Source organism: Leptosomus discolor, chromosome 4 (genome assembly GCF_034619465.1).
Source record: "Leptosomus discolor isolate bLepDis1 chromosome 4, bLepDis1.hap2, whole genome shotgun sequence".
NCBI classification, from domain to species: domain Eukaryota; kingdom Metazoa; phylum Chordata; class Aves; order Leptosomiformes; family Leptosomidae; genus Leptosomus; species Leptosomus discolor.
The window spans coordinates 48,834,235-48,856,493 of record NC_141394.1 but is presented as its reverse complement, the minus strand read 5'-3'; positions in this window follow the sequence as shown (position 1 = coordinate 48,856,493).

Below are 22,259 nucleotides of genomic sequence, written 5' to 3'. Positions count from 1 at the left end.
CATCACTCTTCCCCAAACCCGTCAAGGCAAGCGCTACGTGCTGACCACGGTGGAAGCAACCACTGGGTGGCTGGAGACCTACCCTGTGCCTCATGCTACTGCCCGGAACACCATCTTGGGCCTGGAAAAGCAAGTTCTTTGGAGACATGGCACCCCTGAGAGAATCGAGTCAGACAACGGGACACATTTCAAGAACAGCCTCATAAGTACTTGGGCCAGAGAACACGGAATCGAATGGATATATCATATCCCTTATCATGCACCAGCTGCCGGGGAAGTTGAACGGTGCAACGGGCTACTTAAGACTACCCTAAAAGCACTTGGAGGGGGGGACTTTCAAAAATTGGGAACTGAACTTAGCAAAGGCCACCTGGATGGTCAATACCCGAGGGTCCATCAATCGAGCTGATCCTGCCCAGTCCGGACCCTTGCACACAGTGGACGGAGATAAAGTCCCTGTGGTACATACGAGAGGTATGTTAGGAAAGACTGTTTGGATTAATCCCACATCAGGCAAAGGCACACCCCTCCGTGGGGTTGTTTTTGCTCAAGGACCTGGTTACACTTGGTGGGTAATGCAGAAAAAAGGGGAAACCCGTTGTGTACCACAAGGAGACCTAATTTTAAGTGAGAACTCTGTGTAAGGTTTCATTGTGTATATATGTATCTGTAAGGGGGCATTGGGTTGGGTATGGTGTAGATGGTAATAGAATAAGGGGTGGATTATGTCCTGGGTTACAGTGTAAAATGTGCCAAAAGAAAAAAAAAAAATTCTATTACCATCTTCAGGAGCTGTTGAGACCAGGTGGGGCGGTGCTCCCTGCCTCCCCCCTCTGGACTATCTCCTGTTAATGGGCACAACAATGCCTTATCGCCTGACCCATCGGTAACTCGCTCCTGGGCTATCTCCTGTTAATGGCCCATCAAGGAACTGCCTCACGACTCCCCGTCCCATTGTGAGATGCTCCGCCCGGGGCGGGGGGGGAAGGAGCCAAGCAGTCCATGCCAAATAAAAACGGAGATTTTGAACACCCTAGCAGCCTTTCTTCCACTGGATTCCCAAAGGAGCTTTTCCCCCCACTGGAGTTCCAGAGGACAAGAGCTACCTACCTACCACTGGACCTTCGGAGGAAGACCAGACTCTTTTACCTGATTGCTGCTTCCACAGAACTACATCCATCACTTCAGGAGGACTGCAGCCAGCATCTTATCGGACTGCTACTGCCACCCTAACAGGGTGTCAGGTTGTATTCCTGACTCTGTCAGTGTAAACCAGTGGGTTGTTTGTTTTTCCCTGCCTTGTGTTATATATATATATATTAGTAAAGAACTGTTATTCCTATTCCCCATATCTTTGCCTGAAGGCCCGTTAATTTCAAAATTATAATAATTTGGAGGGAAGGGGGTTGCACTTTCCATTTCAAGGGAGGCTCCTGCCTTCCTCCACAGACACCTGTCTTTTCAAACCAAGACACAGAGTCAATATTTTGCAGGCACTGAACGGACCTTTCTGAATTGTTGCCTCTGGTGGCTCATCTACCTTTAGGAAACGGACCTCCATGCCTTAGGAAAAAGAGACACAGCGCTTCATAGTATAATAAATTCTGATGAATGTTACAACAGAAGATTCTGATGCTTTGTGCACTTGAAATTGTTTAATCTCTGGGGACTGCAAATTACAACCTTTGATCATTTCACATGGTTTCTCTTAAAAATGTTGATGTATCTTGCCTGCCTTGGCTCCAATGAATGCTGAGCTGGCTCACAGGGATTGTAAAGAGGGCCTCAACCTGCTTCTCCACAGAGCTGTACACATGTCCCAGCAAAGCAGCCCAGTAGTGACCCTACTTTAAATTCTCTCCTTGCAGAAGATATCTAGGAAGGACTGAATGTGGTGCTTCAGCCAAAGGCCCTGAAGAACACCTGTGCACCAGCAGGCAGTCGTATGTTCTCATCTAAGCTCTTGAAAGCAGAACGGTGACACGAAGCTAAATTTGTCCATTGGCACCACATGGTCTTTACTTTCAGTATTATCCTTCCTACAACTGAGAGTTGAGTCAAAGTGCTCTATTCTGGTCTGCAAAACTATTTTATCACTGTTTAAGTACCAGATTTCTGGAGCAACAAAATGTGTATGAAGCAAACACTTCAGCACAACCAACAAAAATAACTGACTTATTACTCACATGTAAATATTTGCACAATATTCAAATATATCATGCAAGTGTACCGTTCCAAAAGTCTGGTCCTAAAACTGTCCATAATTAAGGAAACTTGTCCCAAATGTTCTAATGTAATTTCCAGGCAACATAAATGCTAACTATATTGGGCAGCTTTCCCAGCCATGAAGAAGAAAGAAGAGTTTCTTCAGTGAGCCTTCATGATTCCTTAAGATTGATACCTTTCTCTCCTGGAGTCCAGAGTTCCCCTCTCTGCTCATCCCAGCTCGTGATCTTACTGTTGTTCACCTCAGCTGTGGAAGGGGAAACAGTTCCAAGAGCAGATATGTATTTCAGAAGTGACAGTGTTTACTTTTAACATACAGACTGGATTAGATATATCTGTTTTTCCCTGACTTCAGAAGCTCCTGCATCCTTAAAGATGTAAACATATGATCTGTACTGCTTTGTCCTTTCTTAGAATGGCTATGAGAAAAGACTTCAAATGAGAAGGGAAGATGGGAAGGAGAAGGGAAAGATGCATAGGAGTGAAGGATTTGGACCACAAATCCATGGTTGAGTGCATATGGTTCAGATGTTAGTTGCAGTTATGCAAGTTTTCTTTGACAATGATAGTGAGTGGATTGAGAGTAGCCCTGTGGAAAAGAACTTGGGGGAATCAGTGGGTGAAAAACCAAACACGAGTCAGCAGTGTGCGCTCGCAGCCCAGAAAGCCAATCACATCCTGGGCTGCATCAAAAGAAGTGTGGCCAGCAGGTCGAGGGAGGTGATTTTCCCTGTCTACTCTGCTCTGGTGAGACCCCACCTGCAGTACTGCATCCAGCTCTGGGACTCCCAGCATGAGAAAGACGTGGACCTGCTTGAGAGGGTCCAGAGGAGGGCCATGAAGATGGTCAGGGGGCTGGAGCACCTCCCTTATGAGGGCAGGCTGAGAGAGTTAGGGTTGTTCAGCCTGCAGAAAGGAGGGCTCTGGGGAGACTTTCTAGCAGCCTTCTAAACCTAAAGGGGCCCTACAGGAAAGATGGAGAGGGACTCTTTTTCAGGGAGTGTAGTGATAGGACGAGGGGTAACGGTTTCACACTGAAAGAGGAGAGATTTAGATTAGATACCAGGAAGAAGTTCTTCACTGTGAGGGTGGTGAGACACTGGAACAGGTTGCCCAGAGAAGCTGTGACTGCCCCCTCCCTGGCAGTGTTGAAGGCCAGGTTGGATGGGGCTCTGAGCAACCTGGTCTAGTGCCCCTCCCCATGGCAGGGGGGTTGGAACTAGATGATCTTTAAGGTCCCTTCCAACCCAAACCATTCTGTGATTCTATGATTTTTTGGAACAGAAAGACCTCTTTGGATTTACTAGAATAGAGTGATTTGACAGAATTAGTGGACATTAGTATGACATCATGAGCATTTTTGTTGTCTTTTCTTGTGTCCTATCTGCTGCTGAGTTCAACAGAGATATTTGGTTTAGAACAGTAAAGTCTACTTGACAGTATAACCATGATCTACTGCTATTGTTACTGTTTGAACTCAAGAAGTGCCTAATGGCTGTTGCATTTTTAGTGTCCTTGTTGTATTCTTTGCTGCACAAACATCCTGAAAGTCTTTATATTCTATGTAAGGATAACAGATGGCTATATAGGAATAAAAGATGAAATAAGCACAGAAAGAAAAGCAAACACAAGGTTGCAAATGTTATCAAATATACATTCTGACAGTAACATGAGGTTGTCCTTTTTGTCACTGTTTCTTCCATTGTCATACAGGAGTAAAAAAAAAATTGTTCTGTATTGGTAACAGGACTTTCTTCATTAATGCAGAATTCACGGTTATACAGTGATGGGTAGCAGCTGGTGGAAGAAAGAAAACTACAAACCACTGTAGAGTCAAAAGAAATGAGGAAGGGAACTAAGGCTTCATTAAGAGTCTTGTAGAGGAAGCCAAGTTGTTACATTAAAAGTTTAATTAATGTAAGAGCTCACGTATGCCTTATCTCATCAGCAAAGCAGAAATAACAGTTTTAAGAGACGAAATTGCTTATTTGTTTTTTTATCTTTAATTTTTTTTTGCCACTGTTTTTTTCTTCTTGTCCTAGCTGTATATGAGAATCACCAAATATGCTAGAAAACTTTAAGCAACAGGGAGTATCAGAATTGCTGCTTACTGCCTAAAATTCCAAACATAGCTTTACCTTTCTCTATATTCATGCCCCAGAATGGTCTAAACAGACCTAGTAATTACTTAAGAATATTAATCAAAGCATGTTTTTCTAAGCTTCGCTTTTTGCATTCTCAGTCTTCTCTAAAATTTTTCAGAACATTTTCTTGATGTGGGAAACCATCATTATTCTTCTTGTGCAATAGCATCACTAACACTGAAAAGAAGAGTGTGTGGAGTTTTTGGAGTTTTTAAAATAGCTTGACATGCCTATTTTTATTCAGGCTTTAGGATGGTTTCCAAGATTACCTTGTTAATACAGCAGGCTGGACTCCCCCTGAGTTGGCATAACTCTGTGCTTGGTTCTCTAAAGCCTTTCCTGACTTCAAATATCTTACTCTCTGCTAAAGACATTGTGTGTTTCCACATCGGTATTTGAAGCAGCATTGTTTTCTAAAAGCCTAAGATAATATTATCTAAAGATAATAGGATGTTTACGGTCTGCTTTTACGGATCCTCTCTATCATTCAGAATCAAGTTTGCATTTTTCAAACCTGAGATGTCCAAAGATAACAGATTGACCTGCAGACTGTACCCTGTGGTGTTTTGGGCTGGGTCATTTTTCAAAGTGTGCTTTTTCTGCGTGACGTACTATCCGAACAGATGTTCCACTGAAATTTGAATGACAGTCAGCTAGCTCAAAAAGAGCTAGGGAGCAGAGGTGAAGGGAATCAGGGGACAGAACGCAGGAATATGGATAGAAGTAAACGAAGAACAGAAAGGAAAAGGTTACACTAAAGTAGATATGGGTGAATAAGCATAGATATAAGCAAAGCATAAGAAGAAACAAGGTACAAAATACTGCAAAGAAGATAAGAAAGTCACAGAAAGTGAGGAAATTAGCAAAAAATAAACTAAAAAAAAAAGAGAAGGGAATGAAACATAAAAAGGCAGGGAAAAGACCCAACCATGTAAAACTGAGAATAGGACATTTAGCTTATAAATGTAACAAAAGCATAACTTATATCAGCTGTTTATTATTGTACCTCATGAAGAGATATTGAGTCTGAATTATATCTACTAGTTACATGGATATATATTGTAACTGAGATTTTACTAAACTTAATCCATATAAACCCAATTAAAACCAATACAAGATTCAGATGTATATTTCACTTAACTAATTCAAGATAAAATCACACTTTCTGTGTAAACAATTACGTCTGTCTGTCTACTCAGCAGAAAGACTGTATATTGAAATAACTGAGAAGATAGACAAAGCTATGGAGGGAACTGGAGCAAAAGACTGAACTTGGATAAAATAATAGCAAGCATGAACAAGAAATGAAGAACTATTTAAAGTAAAACATATTGCAGTGGTATTTCCCCAAGTAGCTTGAGACACTTAAATTTAAATTGGCAGAATTGTTGTGAAATAAATGCATACTCTCTACATGTAAATTCAATAAACTGAAAGTAAGTAAATATAGAGCCTTTAAGTAATTTACAGAAAAATGTACAAAGACTGAAGTTGTTAATCAATATTAATTCTAGAGAAAGGACTAATTAAGCTAACTCAATTTATTTTAAGACATAAGGCTTTGTCTAAATTATAGTTAGTTTCAAATTAGTCTTGAAACATTTATGAACCTTACTGTAAAACACAGGGTGCATATACCTATGGGGTTGGATATTATTTTTAGTAGAACAATACAGTTCTGATTGGAAGGAAATACATTTCCTCTTCTAAAACTTATTTATACCTTTTCTGGTCCAAAATATAAAATAATATTGAAATAGCTTCCACCAAATGAAGAAAACACAGGAAAGTATATTTCTCTGCCAGGAATTCACAGTGTCTGGATCTCACCTCTCATGTAACAAGAGAATACTTACCTTAGGGAAGCTAATTTTCCCTTGTTAAACTGAGCTATAATTGTGAAAGCCAAAAAAGTAAAATAAGTGAGACAGTTCCCACCAACTGAGGGAATTATAGAAAACCACATTGCCAGGATCACAGACACATGGAGGTTACAGGATTTTTCCCCCTGTTTCTTTTTTACAGCCAGTAACTTAACTAAAATAGTACCATTACTCAGTGATCCTAAGTAACTTTTTTTTTCAAATGGATTCTGGTAATCTAGAATGAACATCTTGATAACATGTCTTAAACTCTGTGTTGCAGGTGCATAGGAGACACACCAGGTGACCTGCCTTAAATATACTATTGATAGAAGACTGGATTATCTTTCTGTCTCTTTTAGCAAAGGGCTGTTTCTATTACTGTTAAATAGCCTTCCATAGGTTTCTCCAGCTCACAGTGTATCTTGTAGATTCTTGAGTTCTCCATTACAAGGCCATTAGACAGATTCAATAGATAGGTTGGTGATTTATGATAACACTCATTAAAAAAAAAAAAGCTAGAGTGAAGTGGGTAGGGTTTTATTGAAAGACTTTTTAGAATGACATAGAATATTACATTATTATTATATGTTGGGATTCCTATATATTAATCAAACTCATAATTGTATGCTCTAATTAGGGTGACCATAAGAATAAACCTGGCTTGATTTTTGGTTTTAAACCTAACTTGTTGCATTGGCCCAGGTTATTTCATCCTTCACTAAATATCTTATGAAAGACAGTGATGTATAGAATGATTAAAATGTGATACTAAAAGTTCTTAAGTGACTGAACCTGGACAGAACATTAGTGAATATATATAAACATCTAGTTCAATGAGAGATTTGTAAAGTATATCTTCTTTTAAATAGCAACTGGACTGTATGATCATAGTGATTTTACCAGCTATGACTTTCAGCTCTCTAAATGTTAATTATTTGAGAAAGACAGAATCATAAAATGTATTGGGCTGGAAGGGACCTCTAAAGGTCATCTATTCCAACGTCTCCAATAAGCAGAGGCATCTCTAACAAGATCAGGTTGCTCAGAGCCCCATCAAGCCTGATCATGAATGTCTCCAGGGACGGGGCTTCTACTGCCTCTCTGGGCAACCTGTTCCAGTGATCCACCACCCTCATATTAAAGAACTTTTTCCTAATGTCCAACCTAAATCTACCTTTTTCTAGCTTAAAACCGTTACCCCTCATCCAATCGCTACCAACCCCTGTGAACAGTTCTTCCCTTGCCTTCTTATAGGCCCCTTTCAGGTATTGGAAGGATGCTATAAGGTCTCCCCAGAGCCTTCTCCAGGCTGAACAACCCCAACTCTCTCAGCCTGTCCTCATAGGAGAAGTGACCCAGCCCTCTGATAATTTTTGTGGCCCTTCTCTGGACACAGTCCAACAGGTCCACGTCCTTCTTGTATTAAGGATTCCAGAGCTGGACACAGTACTCCAGGTGGGGTCCCATCAGAGCCAAGTAGAGGGGGAGAATCACCTCTTTTGATCTGCTGACCACATTTCTGCTGATACAGCCCAGGATACGATTTGCCTTCTGGGCTGTAATTGCGCATTGGTGGCTCATGTTCAGTGGAATGCAGGAATCAAGCAGTAAATTCGGGTACCTGTCTCAAAAGAAATCATGTGACTTAAAAATGATGTTACTAATAAATAAAGATTCTCTCTGGTTTTGAAAAGATGTAAAAATCTAGCAGTCCTACCATATTCCAAGCTAGTATTTACATACACATCACATATCCTCCTTCTGTGACAGCCATAATTTAAAACAAATTACAGAATTCTTCTTGTAAGGTGTTACCTTATGTTAGTAAAGCAGAAATCTTATTAATTAAATCTCAATTTAGGAGAAAGTAGCTAAAATCTGTAAAAGTATAAACTCCATGGCTGGTATTTACACAGATGCCAGAATTAAAAATAACTCTCTTCCAATTTAATTACTTTGGCTATTACTTTTTTAGACTTTCTGCATATTTCTAAACTGTCAACATCACAGCTAGACAACATAGATTGTAAGCCATGACCGTCAGATTTGGCAGTCAGTTCATCCATTCTGCTTTCCCTTGACTTTAACCTAATCCTGAGACTATCTCAGAGAACTACAAACTAATATTTCTAGTGAATTTGTTAATGAATCTGGTATCTTTTTTTATTAATTTGAAGAAATATGAGGAAAAAATATTATAATATTACATGCTTTGTTTGAATAATAACTTATTATTAGCAATCAACAATTACATTTAATAATTAATGTTCTTGAATTACAATGTTCTGTGTAATCAAACACATTCTGTTAAAAGTGTTCTAGCTACTTTTTCAGCTATTTATCGTGGCTTTTGGTTTAAAGACAGGAAATATTCAAACATGGGAGCTTGGGGGTTGTTTTTCAACTTTTTTTCTTATTAAACAGTATCTTAAAATTAAGTTTGGTCACTAGTGAGGCTTCTTCATTATATTTTTTTTCAGACTTGCTGAAGATCAAAGTATTAGGTACTACTAGATTTTCTAGCAATAAAATCTACTCTGCTATGCACATGCCTTTTAGCAATTCAGTTCAAAACATTGAATCAAAAGCCACAAATTGGTGTCAAAACTTTACATCTTATCATTCGCTTGTTAATAAACCCATCCAGACAGCAGGTGATAGTTTAAAAATTAATAATCCACTTTTTTTTTTCACTTAATAATTCATTTCATCCTCACTGTAGATCTCAGACAGTACTTAGGTTTTCTTGAAATGTAAAGAGGTGAAATAAAGAAAGGTTTTAAACTAACATGCCTAAGGCAAATACAGAGACTAAAGCATTGTTCTAGACCATAAGTTTCATAGAAACATAGAATCATGGAATAGTTTTTGTTAGAAGGGACATCAAAGATCACCTAGTTCCAACACCCCCTGCCATGGCAGGGACACCTCTCACTAGACCAGGTTGCTCAAGGTCCCATCCAACCTGGTCGTGAACACTTCCAGGGATGGAACATCTCACAACTTCCTTAGGCAACCCGTTCCCGGAAAGTGTTTCTGAAAACTCTCTTTTTCTAGTCTGATGTCAGGATGAGAGGAAGAGATAAAAGGAATATTATTTGCAACCTTTTAAATTTCTTTCTGGTGGGAGTTGGAACTACAGAAGTAGCTTACCTACCTGACTTTTACATGATTAAATGATGGTCAAGCAACATTCCTGATCAGGCGTTGTCTTGAACACTTCTTATGATTTCATGGCTTTTTATGGAGTTTCAGCAAAATATTCTGGACAGTGATGCTCTCAGAAACTAGTGCTTAACTGGACTTTAATTTTAAATTTGCTAGAGGCCTCCAGGCACAAAGCTAACTGTTGTAATGATCTTTTTGAAAATCAAGAGCAAGTCAAACTTGCCATTCAGACAAAGTCCAAGTAGTGACCAGAATTAACTTTATGGGACGAAAAAGAGAATTATAAATTAATTTGTTACGCTTACAGTTTCTCTTGACAAGTATCTTTCACAAATAGTAGCACTAAGCAAAGGGCTTATAAAAAAAGGAACTGATCCAAAGAAGGACACATTTTTGCTACTAATGAGAACTGAAGGCACCAGTTAATTCTACGAAACCATCACATGTTAAAAATTATCTTTTTAAGCACGAACAAAAAAGTGTTTCATAACAGTCTATTTAATATCACAATTTTCCTGTCCTCCTGATAGGATTTTCATTAAAGTTTAGGCTTACGTTCTCCTACATTTGTGCAGGGTAGAAGTGTTTTACACTGACCTTGTCAGTTTTCTGGAATTTGACTAGTTGGTTCTGTTACCTTTTTCTTCCACCACCCTGACAAAATTTAAAAAGGAGTAAAATTGCCAGCCTACTAAAATACAGAAGATCTAAAGGTTAATGCAGTACAGCAAGGGCATAATATATTGTACATGAAAAGTTTAATGTCTTATTCGCAGAACAAGAATTGTAACAAGGACAGAGAATGACAGAAAATTAATCAGTCTTTATGATAATGCTCATAATAAGAACAGAAACTGTTAATGAAAACATAATACTTTTGAAATGCACAGCTAAAATTGCAATCCAGAGCTCCTCCTTGAATTGTGAAAGAGTAGATAATGGGCATTCGAAATGGAAACCGGCAGGTGCAAAAGAAACCAAAACCAAGGACAAATTCAGTGCTTTGATAAATATTCATTATAAGTTACAAAACATTCTAAGAACCTGCCTTATATGGTAAACTGTGTTTTTTAAAGGAACTTATCCATTAGGTAGGTTTTGTTAATCATTAACGGAATCTCTGTGTCTTAAGCTGAAGAACCAAATAATAACCATTTTCAAGCAGAAAAATAGAACAAATGATAGAATTCTCTGTCATTGTTTCTAAATTTGCAGAAGCTAGTGTGAAGCCTATATGTAAAAAATGGTAAAAACATGACATTTTATGATATGAACAGAATGTTCGAATTGCTTCAAAAGGATCTTTTATGCTTGGTCAAAGTATTTAGTAGTAATCCCATCTCAAAATAATGATTGCTCTCTCTAACCTGAAGGCAGAATTCCAAAACTTATCTCATTCTTTCTTCTTCAGCCTTAGATCCTAAGTTGCCAGGTCTAAAACTGGACACTACTAACAACAGTGAGAGAAGGTTGTATCTTTTTCAACTCACTAATTGAACTGAACTTTCTGTAAAAGGAAGGAACTTATCTGTGCCTGAATTTGGTGGAAAACCACAGCTCCTATGAAAAAATTAGTCACTGGATTGGTTCAGCCAGTAAAAAACTTTGTTAAATACTTCCATGGTAACTGCATATGGCACTCTACTCCCAATGGAGTGGTAAAGCAATACTCCATTCAAGAGTGAACATTAATTTCAGATTGTGTTTTCTGAACATCACTATGCCACAGTCGTTTTAACTGTGGGCTCTCAGGCTCTTGCATTAAGTGACTGACAGTGTGAACAGTCTAATTGCTACCTGGCTGTAAAAGAAAAGAAAAAGTAAAAGGTTTATGTTACTGGATTATTTGTCTACATCTGCTTTCATGAACAGTCCAGTTGGTGATGAGGTTCTGACTTAGATTACTTATTTCACCCTGCCCCCACCCCCACCTCCCTAGCTTCAGGTGAATCTTAGTCATGTCCCATGGACTGAATGTCCATTGGCAACAGGGGTGCATCAGCTAGGCACTACAAACACATCTTCTAGTTTAATTTCATCAAAAAAGAGTCCAATTCATGCATTCCAAGGCCACTTTAATATGTTAATATTGTCCCAGTTCTATCTTCAGAATGGAACCCACAGTAGAACTAACTGGAATGGTCTTGTTACTCAACTTGTTCCCACTAATGGTAGTTGTTTAAAATTCAGTTTCTGTCTATCAGTTAATCTGATAATGGATGCAGCTGCTCTATGTCTATTTTAAAACGCTGACAATTTTGACAACTCAAGTGTTAAAAAGAAAGTAATGATTTTGATTTTTGCACAGTAGCATCTTAACAAATAGGACTAAGACAATTTTGAAATTAAGCTAGTTCAATCAAAAATAGCAAAAATCAGATAGTTTAATATATAAAATATTACATATTTCAATGGTAATTGAAGAGACATCTTTCTGATGAAGATTATGTGATGTGAGCATGTAAATACATCATAATTTTAATATAAAAAGAATTATCTAATTTTAAAGCTTTTTTTTTTTTTAAATAGTGCAATATGAACTAACAAGAATTTATCTAGCTTATGCAGAAAAAGTATTATCAGTTTTATCTACCTCTTTCCTGCACATAGTGAGAAAGGATCAAGATAAATATTAAGTGACCAGAGTTCTGATTCAAGTTTCTTTCAACCTGCTAGTCAGAGGGTTAAAGAATGTCCTTAAATAAGTAATGAAGAAGAACGATTGCTTTTTCACAGCTCTGTCCTTGAGTGGGAAAAGGATAGAATTATCAAAGTGGAAATAAGAAATCGGAACAAATGTAATTTCCTTGTCTTGCCTCTCAACTGCTTTGTAAAACTGCTTTAGTTGCCTTGAGAAAAGCAAGAAGATCCAAGCAATTAACTGTCCCTGAAAAACAAAGGAAGACAGAAGCTCTTGTTGTTGTGTAAAACTGAAGAAGCAAGTTCCTCTAAATTTACAGTTTCAAGCAACTATAGTTTAAATCTGTAAACAAGGCTGAATATCTCCCTTATCATATATGATTTTTAGTATTTAGCAGACAAATCTGATTTCTGGATTTAAGAGTATTAGGCTCTGCTGAAGACAACCAAATCATAAATTGTCTATTCAAAATAGCATGTACATAAACATTACTGTGTCTTTGTAAATGAGATTATGAAAGTTTATGTAACTTTATTTAATTGCCTATGTATCTTCTTTATACAGTTTTGTCAAAAAGTCTAGAGAGTTCCTAGAGTAACTTTGACTCTTTGTGGAAAGTCAACTTAAAAATTTCTTGTAGATTACCATGTCATTTTAGACAGAAAAGGGCCTGACATGCTAGGGTTGCCACTGCGTCACGGAGGAGAGAGAGCTTTCACTTAAATAATTTAAATTACTTGTCATGGAATCCTTATTTAGGATCCCGCTTGCTGTGGATTGAGTGGAATGCACCTCGCTCAGAAGAGGAAAGCAGCAATTTTTTTTTTGACGTAGAACAGTAATTTGACAAAGTTTAATGAATTTGATGAAATTTAGAGAACTTTAACAGAGATTTATCAAGGTTCATTTTTGAAAGATATTTTAAAAACTGATTTTAGTATGGATTTGTATAAAGCGCAACTTAAAGTCTGATGATAAGGTTCACTCTTATTACTTACTATATGAGAGAAATATAAAATGGTAAATTGCCTTGGGGTTGGGATAGAATGATTGTGAGAGAAATATATAGAGGAAAATAGACTTGGGGTTGGGCTGGAATGATTTTACACAGAGATTGGGAATGAAAGGCGTAAAGAAGGCCCTCCCATTGAGTCATGTGGTTCAGAGTGGACCTTTTTGTTCTCTAAATTTCTCAGAGAGTAGTCTAGGTGCATCTAGATCCACTCCTAGTCCCAGACTTGGTCAATGATTTATGACTGAGGGTTCGGGTACAGGGATTTCAGTGTAGTGATTTTAACAAAATATTGTAGGTCCTATATAACTTTAAGACAGCAGCAGAAACCGTAAGGCTAGGATGCGTCGTTATATAGCAGTGCTTAATTAGTCACTAATCAATAATTGGTTGTACTCAGTGCAGTGATTTAGATATGGATTTAACAAAGTTTCTAAACAAATCGCACATACACACACAGAGAGATATATAAATATGTAGTTATAGAAGCTAGCCTATGATTAAGATGTTTCCTTTCTGCAGATTATAATTATAGTGAATTACTCACATTTTCCCTTTGCCAGCTTTTACAAGTGGACTGCTTTTGCAGATGAGTGGTTTACCCTTCATCTGCCTTTACAAGCAAACTGTCTTCCCTTTCATCAGCCTTAATAGTGGATGGTCAAATCCTGGCCAGAGAGGCATCTCATCTCAGGGGGAGATGCCAAGACACAGCCCATTGCAATCCCGGAGAGCTCCAAAGGGCCTCACTTAAGATTGATATTTATAGGGTTGCAAGATGATTGACCTTCGCCAATATTTTTTTTCATTGTGGTCAACATTCTTGCCACAATCTTGGCACTCTTCAAAGTGGGCTATGATCCAGGCAGGTGGAGTTGTGGGTACATTTTTCCCAGGCTACAGGAATTTCAGGTGTGGTTAGGGAGTGCCTGATTGTTCCAACTCATTGTACTTGCACCTAGGACAGGAAGGTGCCTATTGCTTCAGCTCACTGCCTCATTAGGTGAGACCAGACTACCAGGTAGTCCCAGATCACTGCATTTTGTAATTAAACATGAATACAATGACTGGCGGCGACATCATGCTGCCCAGGGTGGGGTCTGCACCACCACACACTGGTATTTATTGACTCATGATATGGAAGATTGGCCATACAATGTAAACAACTCCTATAGTGGGAATAAACCACTGGTGTGATCCACGAACAAATAAGGATCACTTTTTAAGACTCTGTGGGTCTTCAATATGTTGGTCAAAAGCAAAAAACTGGTGAAGTATGTCTTCAAAGTTCTTGCAAGTTATATATCCAAAACTCAGCATTTGAGAAGGGAAAAGAGCTATAGTCCCTATATTGGATGAATAAGTTGAGGTATAAACACAGGAAGGGTTAAATTTGTATAAAATTTTATTTGAAGCACTGCTTCAGTGGTATTTTGCAGTCACTGCAGCTACCCACATACATTTTGACTAGTTTGGAAAATGAACCGTACAAAATTAAGATAAAGCCGATATTGAATGCTATCTGAAGGATATGACTTGGTTGTACACATGTGTTTCTTGACTTATTCTTTGAGTACCTGCATAGTGTTCACTTAAAAAAACTGAGAGTAGACAAGAGGGATCTTTAAAATGTTCTATGCCTGTTTTTTACATTTTAATAATACTGTCCACAGGTCCTGCATGTCTCTGGTTTCTGTTCACAGAGCTATTGGAAGAACTTCTGAAAGATGAATGACTCAAAACAGTCTGAAAGAGAGACTGGAGTTAGGCTCTGGATTGAACAGAAACCCTTTCCTCGAGTCCTCTGTTGCTTAAGTGACTGACTAGGCAGCAGGCTGGCTTTTGTGAATTCACAGACATCCCGTTCTGCCTGTGAAGGTTTTGTCACTCTCTTAGGACACCAGGATGCAAGATGTATAAAAGTTGCCCATTTGTGGACATAGTGTTTATATGTGCGAATAAGGAAACCTTCCTATAAAGATTTATAGGAAAAAAATATTTAAGAACCTCAGAGATCCACCATGAGGGCTTCAAATAGAAGCACGTTAGAGAAACCCATGATTACTTAGACCAATTAGTGCTGCTGAAGGCAAACAAACAAACAAACAAAACCTGGCAGAAGGCATATGTGCATACGTAAGTGTTTGTCAGTCAGGACTTCAATTACTCAGGGCAGAGTACATTACAACGAATAGTAGTGTAACTGCAAGATAAATGTAAATACAGACCAGTCTACAACCCCCTGTCTACTCCCCCACCCCTGAAACCCCTTCTTTCAGTTTCTTCAAACATTTATATTTTCCTCTGTTATTTTATGTTATTATTTCATTTGGACATTAATTCAGTGGACTATGCTCTATTTTCAAGCTGAAGTACTGTTTAGAACATAAAGTAGGAACAAAGCAAAACATTTTGCGCTTTACAGATCATTGAGGTTCACTGGACATTCATTTTGAATCTCCAATAGCCAGTCACAAAGCTGGCAAAAATTTAAAAGGAAATACAGCTTAATGAGATAGATATGAAAATAGATATAATTGATGTTAATGAGATTTGAGGATAACAGTTGATTTCTATCTTTTAAATGCACATTTTTAATGAAAATCGGTATAACTTTAAAATCAATTAGAAAAATGATTCACATAAAAATAAATGTTCTGTCTTTAAGAAGTAGAATGTATTGAAATTATTTGATCTTAAATTTTTAAGGTTTTTATTTTCAATTTCTCTTGTACCTTATGTAAAACTGTAACTGAAACTTTGTTAGCACAGTGAAGTTATATATGCATTATATGCCTTAATGTGACCAGAGAAGCAGAGTTTTGAGTTTCTGTAACAAGTGGAGTTCAAGTAGCAAAACATAAACTCCAGCAACAAATGGGTGACATATGCTTACCATTGTCAAGTTCTCTTTTCTTTGAGCTCTAAACAAAAATGTGAATTACTGGAATTTGTAATTGTATCTTGGATTTAATTAATCTCAATGACTTCTTTAGAATGTGTATGAAGTCAATTGGAGGCACTGAAAAAAAAAAGAAACCCCGTTGCTACTCTGAAGCTTCCCGCAGTTTCACCAAATGACACCCTTCTTTCCTTTCAAACAAACACGTCATGCCTTCTTAACTCCAGGCAGGATATTTCATTTTAACACTGTGGTCTAACAATGGAGCTTCTGCTGATCTTTCAGTGAAAAGACAATGTATAATGGAGACTTCCCAGGCTTCCAACACTTACATCATCAGCATGCTTACAGAATTAGAGTTCTTAATATATATTTTTTTTAAATTGGAATAATTTATTGATCTTGTGATCAATTAAAAGGAGTATTTTCTTATTTCCTTTCTATTATTTGTGATTTTTGAAACTCGATTTTGTGTGGCAAAATGAAACAGATTATACTGAGTTACAGTATATGTATCTGTAATGCAAAATTTTGCATTATGACAAAATTGAACAAGTACTGGAATGGAGAATGCCACAGTTCAATAGTAATTCATGCACTGAGTCAGTCTTTTACAGCGTATAGATTAATGACATAGTCTTGGAGAAAGTACTTTTCATTCTGAACTAAAGAGAAGTAATGGCAAAATGTAGTATCTTATTTGAAAGGAACTTTCACAAGAAAATGAAGGCTTCAGAGGCAATTAGAGGACACATAAATTCCAAAAATTCTGAGGGATAAAGAAAAAAAGGATCAGACAGAAGGGCAAGGATAATGAGGTCATCTAGTGTAACATCTTACTTGTTGAGGACTAATTGCAAAGTTTGATCAGGGTGTTCAGAGCCTTTGCCCATTTGGTACTGAGTATCTCCAAGGAGGGGCATGGAACAAACGCTCTGGGAACTTGGTCCAGGGCTTGACTTATGGTGCAGCTGCTCTGACAGGGACAGACTCTTTTCAGATGCAGAACTTGAAAATAAGAGGTGACAGTCACAAGTTGCAACAGGAAGAAGTCTGACTAGACATGAAAAAAAAAAAAGAATATGTATATTTCCCAGGTCAATCCTGTAGCTCATGGATACGATTTGGATGATGATCAGAAGCAAAATTTACTAGTGATGCTTGGGAGACTTAGACTTCTTCACAAATTTAAATTCATTACCTGGGCACAGTTGGAAATTAGTCTTCAATTAATCTCAGTGTCTATGGTTCTGTTATAGGACCAAAGACAGGAATATGCTGAGCTCTGGCTCAACAAACTCTGGCTTACAAGATATCTCTTCAACTCACTGCTGCACTTGATCCAAGGGATCAGCTCTTGACTGATTTAACACTATACAACAAATGGTGCATTATGTAATATTCCTCAGTGCATCTCAGCACTTTCACTGCATCGTGGAAATTCAAGCATTCCATTTCAGTTTGAACGTAATAAAAAAATTCTGAAAGAACAGAGAGACATTATCACCTGTCCCATCAAGAAATAAGAAAAAAATAGTAATTTTATTTTATAATATTATTGTATTTATTATAGTATTATGTATAGCAATTTAATCATTGTTATTTTAGAAATATTTCAACAAAATGTGTTAAATTCTGTACAGTCCTGACTTTATGCAAAACAAAAAGGAAATACTAAAGATCAATTTAATGGAATTACATGTTTTCTTTTGTGTGTGACATAAATGGCATGGAACAATCAAAAACTCATAATCTCTATTTCGTATTTAAGTGTCTATTCTAGATGTGAGGTAACTAGCTTCTTTAAAAGAACATAGGTAATAGTACTAAAACACTTTTGCTTCACACTAGAATGAAATGCTGTTAAACCTACATGCCTCTGCCAAACATAAGCAGGCTTTTTTTTGGTTTGTTTTTTGATTTTTTTCCTCCCCAATTATTCTGGCTATATTCTCCATCCTGCATGTTTTTTTCTGCTGCTGCTTTCATCTCCCACTTGTCTCTATCTTTTTGCACTATTCTTCATTCTGCCTGTTAAAATGATCACCATTTTAATAATCACTGTTGATACTGAAATATTATCTTTGGTATTTCCAGGCCATATAACACTGAGATTAATGGGATAAAGGTGAGCTGTTTGTTTAAAACTGTCTGTTATACATCATTCGTATTTGCAAGGGCCACAGGAATGATACTGCTAAAAAGTAAGATGTTTGGGGCAAACTGAACAGTCAACATAAATATATTTTTGGAATATATTTTTGTCACTTGCCTTAGGATTCATCCACCTGATGGCTCACTGAATCATAAACTGATAAACAACATCTGCAAAACAACAAAAATCTCAATCATTGACTGATTCTTTCTTAGAAACATTATTATCTCTATGTGTTTGAACCACCAACCAACCATCACAACCTGATAATGTATTACACATATTTTAGATTCTTTTCCATGCTCTTATTTTTTCACTGTTTTTGTCCAGAAATCAATTTAGGACTAAAATTTTCACATAAATAATCCATTGGACTAGTTATGAGAAGACTCTTTTCAGTATGTTGCTGAGCAGCCAGACGGTTTTCTACTTACAGTTCCTAGAATCTGCTAGAGTCCGGGCCCTAAAGATTAAATGTTACTTCAGACATTTACTTTCTGAAGTATTCTTTCTTATATTCCGCTCACCCAGTCAGTCTATACTCTTGTATCTATAAGGACTATGCATCTATAATTCCTTTCAAAAAGCTACGGTATTAATGCAATTTTTTTTCTGAATTTTGCAAAATTGTGGGCTGTGTTGTTTACGACCAGAAATGTTAAGTGCTGGTTTCTAGTAAAATTGGCCCTGGTGTGACAAGCTCCTTTTTCACAAATTACATTTTCCCAAGGTAACTGGTAATCTTTCATCTAAATTCTAGGGTAGACTTTGGGGGAACAAAGTAGCACAGGCATGTTTGTCATCGAAAAAACTTTTTGCTGTATATACATTTAAGTTCATAGTCATTTAACATTCTCAGAGAGAACTGACTCAATCTTAGCCACATTTCTCCTATTGACACTAATGGGAGCTGTGCAACTACTAAAGTTTACAACCCGTTAAATACCCAGAGGAAAATATAAAACACTTCTGCTTCCTACTGCTGTACCCCAATTCAATAAAATTTGCTGAACTTTTGCTGTGCTGATTTCAGTGGGAGTTTTGCCACTGATGTCAAAGTGGGATGAATTTTACTCAGCATATCAGTTACCTTTATAGCAACAGTTACTATGTTTTTTGGTAAGCTCTTCAGTTCCTCAGAAAGAAATGAACTGGACACACAGACTTTTGGGCCAGGTGGACCATGAGCTAACCCAGCTCTATGGAGACAAACTCAGCCTTGCTTCTTTGGCCAGAAAAGTTTGAGCATCAGCATGTGCTTACCTGTTTGATGGTGCAGTGAGTCCACTGCAGACATGGGTAAAAACAGAAGTGTCCATGGTCATACTGGACTGAAACACCCATTGCTTCCAGTGTGCTACTTTGTGGCTTCCAGTTACAGTCCCTGACAGGGAGTTGCTGTGCATTCCCTCTTAGAGGAAATGCCTCCTTTTATTGTCCTTCCTTTGTGGAGTGGTTACACCCCACAAATTGGCACAGTCTTGTTTTCATCCTAAATGTTCAGCAATGCTTGCGGATCAAAAGAAGATGCTCTTCTATATTTTCAAAGGGTTTTATTTTCATTTGCTTTTTCAGTATGTCTGTCACACTCTTTCCTGTGGCCCATTCAAAAGTATTTGTGTTCAGTTGGATGATAAGGGCAGCATGTTCTCATGCATGCCTGAGATTTTGTCTGTCAGTATTAGCAATAAGATCCTAACAAGTTGAAAGAATGGAACAATTATTTTTCCATCTTGACTTTACATGAAGGCAGCCAAGTAGAAAGGAGTTGAAGGAGGAGAGTTACTGTTATGGTTTATTCACCAGAAGGACATAAGCTGTTTTTGTTGGCATAGGTATATTGTAATTGAAGACCAGAAAAGAATTTCTTTTTAAATAATTATGAAGTCAAATTAAAGCCTCAGAAGAAGATACATTTTAGAGTAAGGAAGTAAACATTTGTAAAATAAAGATGACTGTTATATAAGATACAGTTTTAAATGCATATATTAACATAGTTTTGAACACAAAAACGTGTCTTTTATCATCTTTTCTCCTTTCAAAAGACAAGGCTTGTTAATCCATCAATACATAATGAAGTAAACGGAAAGAGTCAATTAAATTTTAGATTTCTTACATGACAGATAGCCTGCTCAAACATTGGCATAAAAGATTTCTGTCTTTTCCTTGACCAATTATAACAATAGCTCCTAAATCATTCTCTTGATTTCTCTTTATATACACTTGACTAATAAGTAACCAGTGAAATGCAGAGGTTAGAGATTAGATGAATCCTGAATGAAATGACAAAATCTACTGAAAAAATTTGTGGATTTCACACAGTACTATTTGATTATCCCGGAATACATGTAATGTTGATTGATTTTGGAGTAGGTGGAAACAGAAAGCAAGAGCTGCAAGTGCTAGAATAGCTCAGCAACTTTCCAATTTATATATTGATGTCACAGATAATTTACTAACCAAACTAGGCAGTGGTTTTTTGATGAATTATTGGGATCTTTTGACTCTTTTTCTCTAAGTGTTTCTTTTTAGATAGTATTAATTCCTATTTTTCTTCTGTGCTTTTTTCCTCGTAGCTCAAATATAAAATTTAGGTGAAACAGGCAGGAGAAGAGAACTTCGGAAATTGTTAGAAATATAATCCAGACACGTTTTAATTGCAGATTAGAAATAAGCATTAACATATTTTCTTCAATAACATCCATGATATTTGGTGCTCATGGTGACGAACATTTTTTGCAATCTGAAGCCACATTTCGAAAGATTTTTCCTAGAGGAAATCTGAGATTGCACTGGTTGTCTGCTAGGTCACAGTACTGGGAGCACACTCTGCCTTTCATAGCAGTGCCAGGGAAATGCAGGGAGAAAATCTGACAAGAAATCTTCCTGTTGCAGGCAAGTTTGTCAATTTTGTTTTTAAATAGGCCTGGTGATCCATGGAAAATATACGTATTATAACATTCACACTCTCCATCTGAGCTACAGTGAAATGTCAGCTGAAGAAAACTTTACAATATACCACATCCTCCAAACAAACACCAGACACTTCTTTTTTAATTTTTACTTTCAGCATTTTCTCCAAAGTAGAGAATCAGAGTGCCTCTGTGCCATTGGCCACTGCGGAGTTTAGGCGGGTTAAAGCTTAGTACTGGGCAGTGGTAGCTCCACAGTTTGCACGGCTCTCTGCCAGTTCAAGGCCATGAGCACAGAGAGACCAGGTCCAGGTCGGGTACAATTTCTCCCTCTGTCCCACACTAAAAGATGAGGAAAGTGTTGGGATGCCTAACACTTACAATCACATTACTGAAATCAGACATGGGGCCTGTAGGAAGGCAGCCCAAAGAGTACAATTTATTCTTCTTTTGGTTAAGGACAGCCCTGGGACTGTCCCTTTGAAAAAACTGAAGGTAAAGCAGAGCTTATGTATGCTTCAGTTATGGACTGCCCTTGTTATAGGCCTGTATGCATATTCTCTGACATAGAAATGCAACACGCTCCACTGTTGTTACAAAATGTAAAGTTAAACAAGACAGGTTTTTAAAATACTAGTCTCTTCTTTACAAAAGACATACTACGAGATCCCACAGTGCAGAGAAGTATAAATGTTCAAATGTATATAAGCCTTTGTACAAATGTAGGTATTTTTTCTCTGTGTAGCACCTTTAATCATCATGCAGTTACCGGCCAAGGCTGAAGGTAGTATTAATTGTTGCCTTTTGTTAGGTTCTTACTATTTCGGGCAGAAAGCAGGTTGATATTGTAATGTAGAGAACATATTTCAAACCTGTTCCTCTTCCATGACAGGCGGACAATAACAGACCAAATGTGATTTTCATTCACCCCAAGTGAATTCAGTGTAGTTAGCTAAAATTCAGTATCTAAATCACAATACACGAATAGTTTTATTTTAGTCTATTCTGCAATATGGAGTAATTTTGAATTATTCAAACATACTTGAATAAAGTAAAACCATCTTCAAATATGTGCTCTTTCTCAATCTAAAGATGCACTCATATACCTGTGTATCCTATATTTTCCTGTACTTTCCTATAAAAAATTGGTATGCGCAATTATATAGCATGGATTATGCGCAATTATGGGTACAGTTGGAATATATATACACGCACAAATACTACCTATATATAT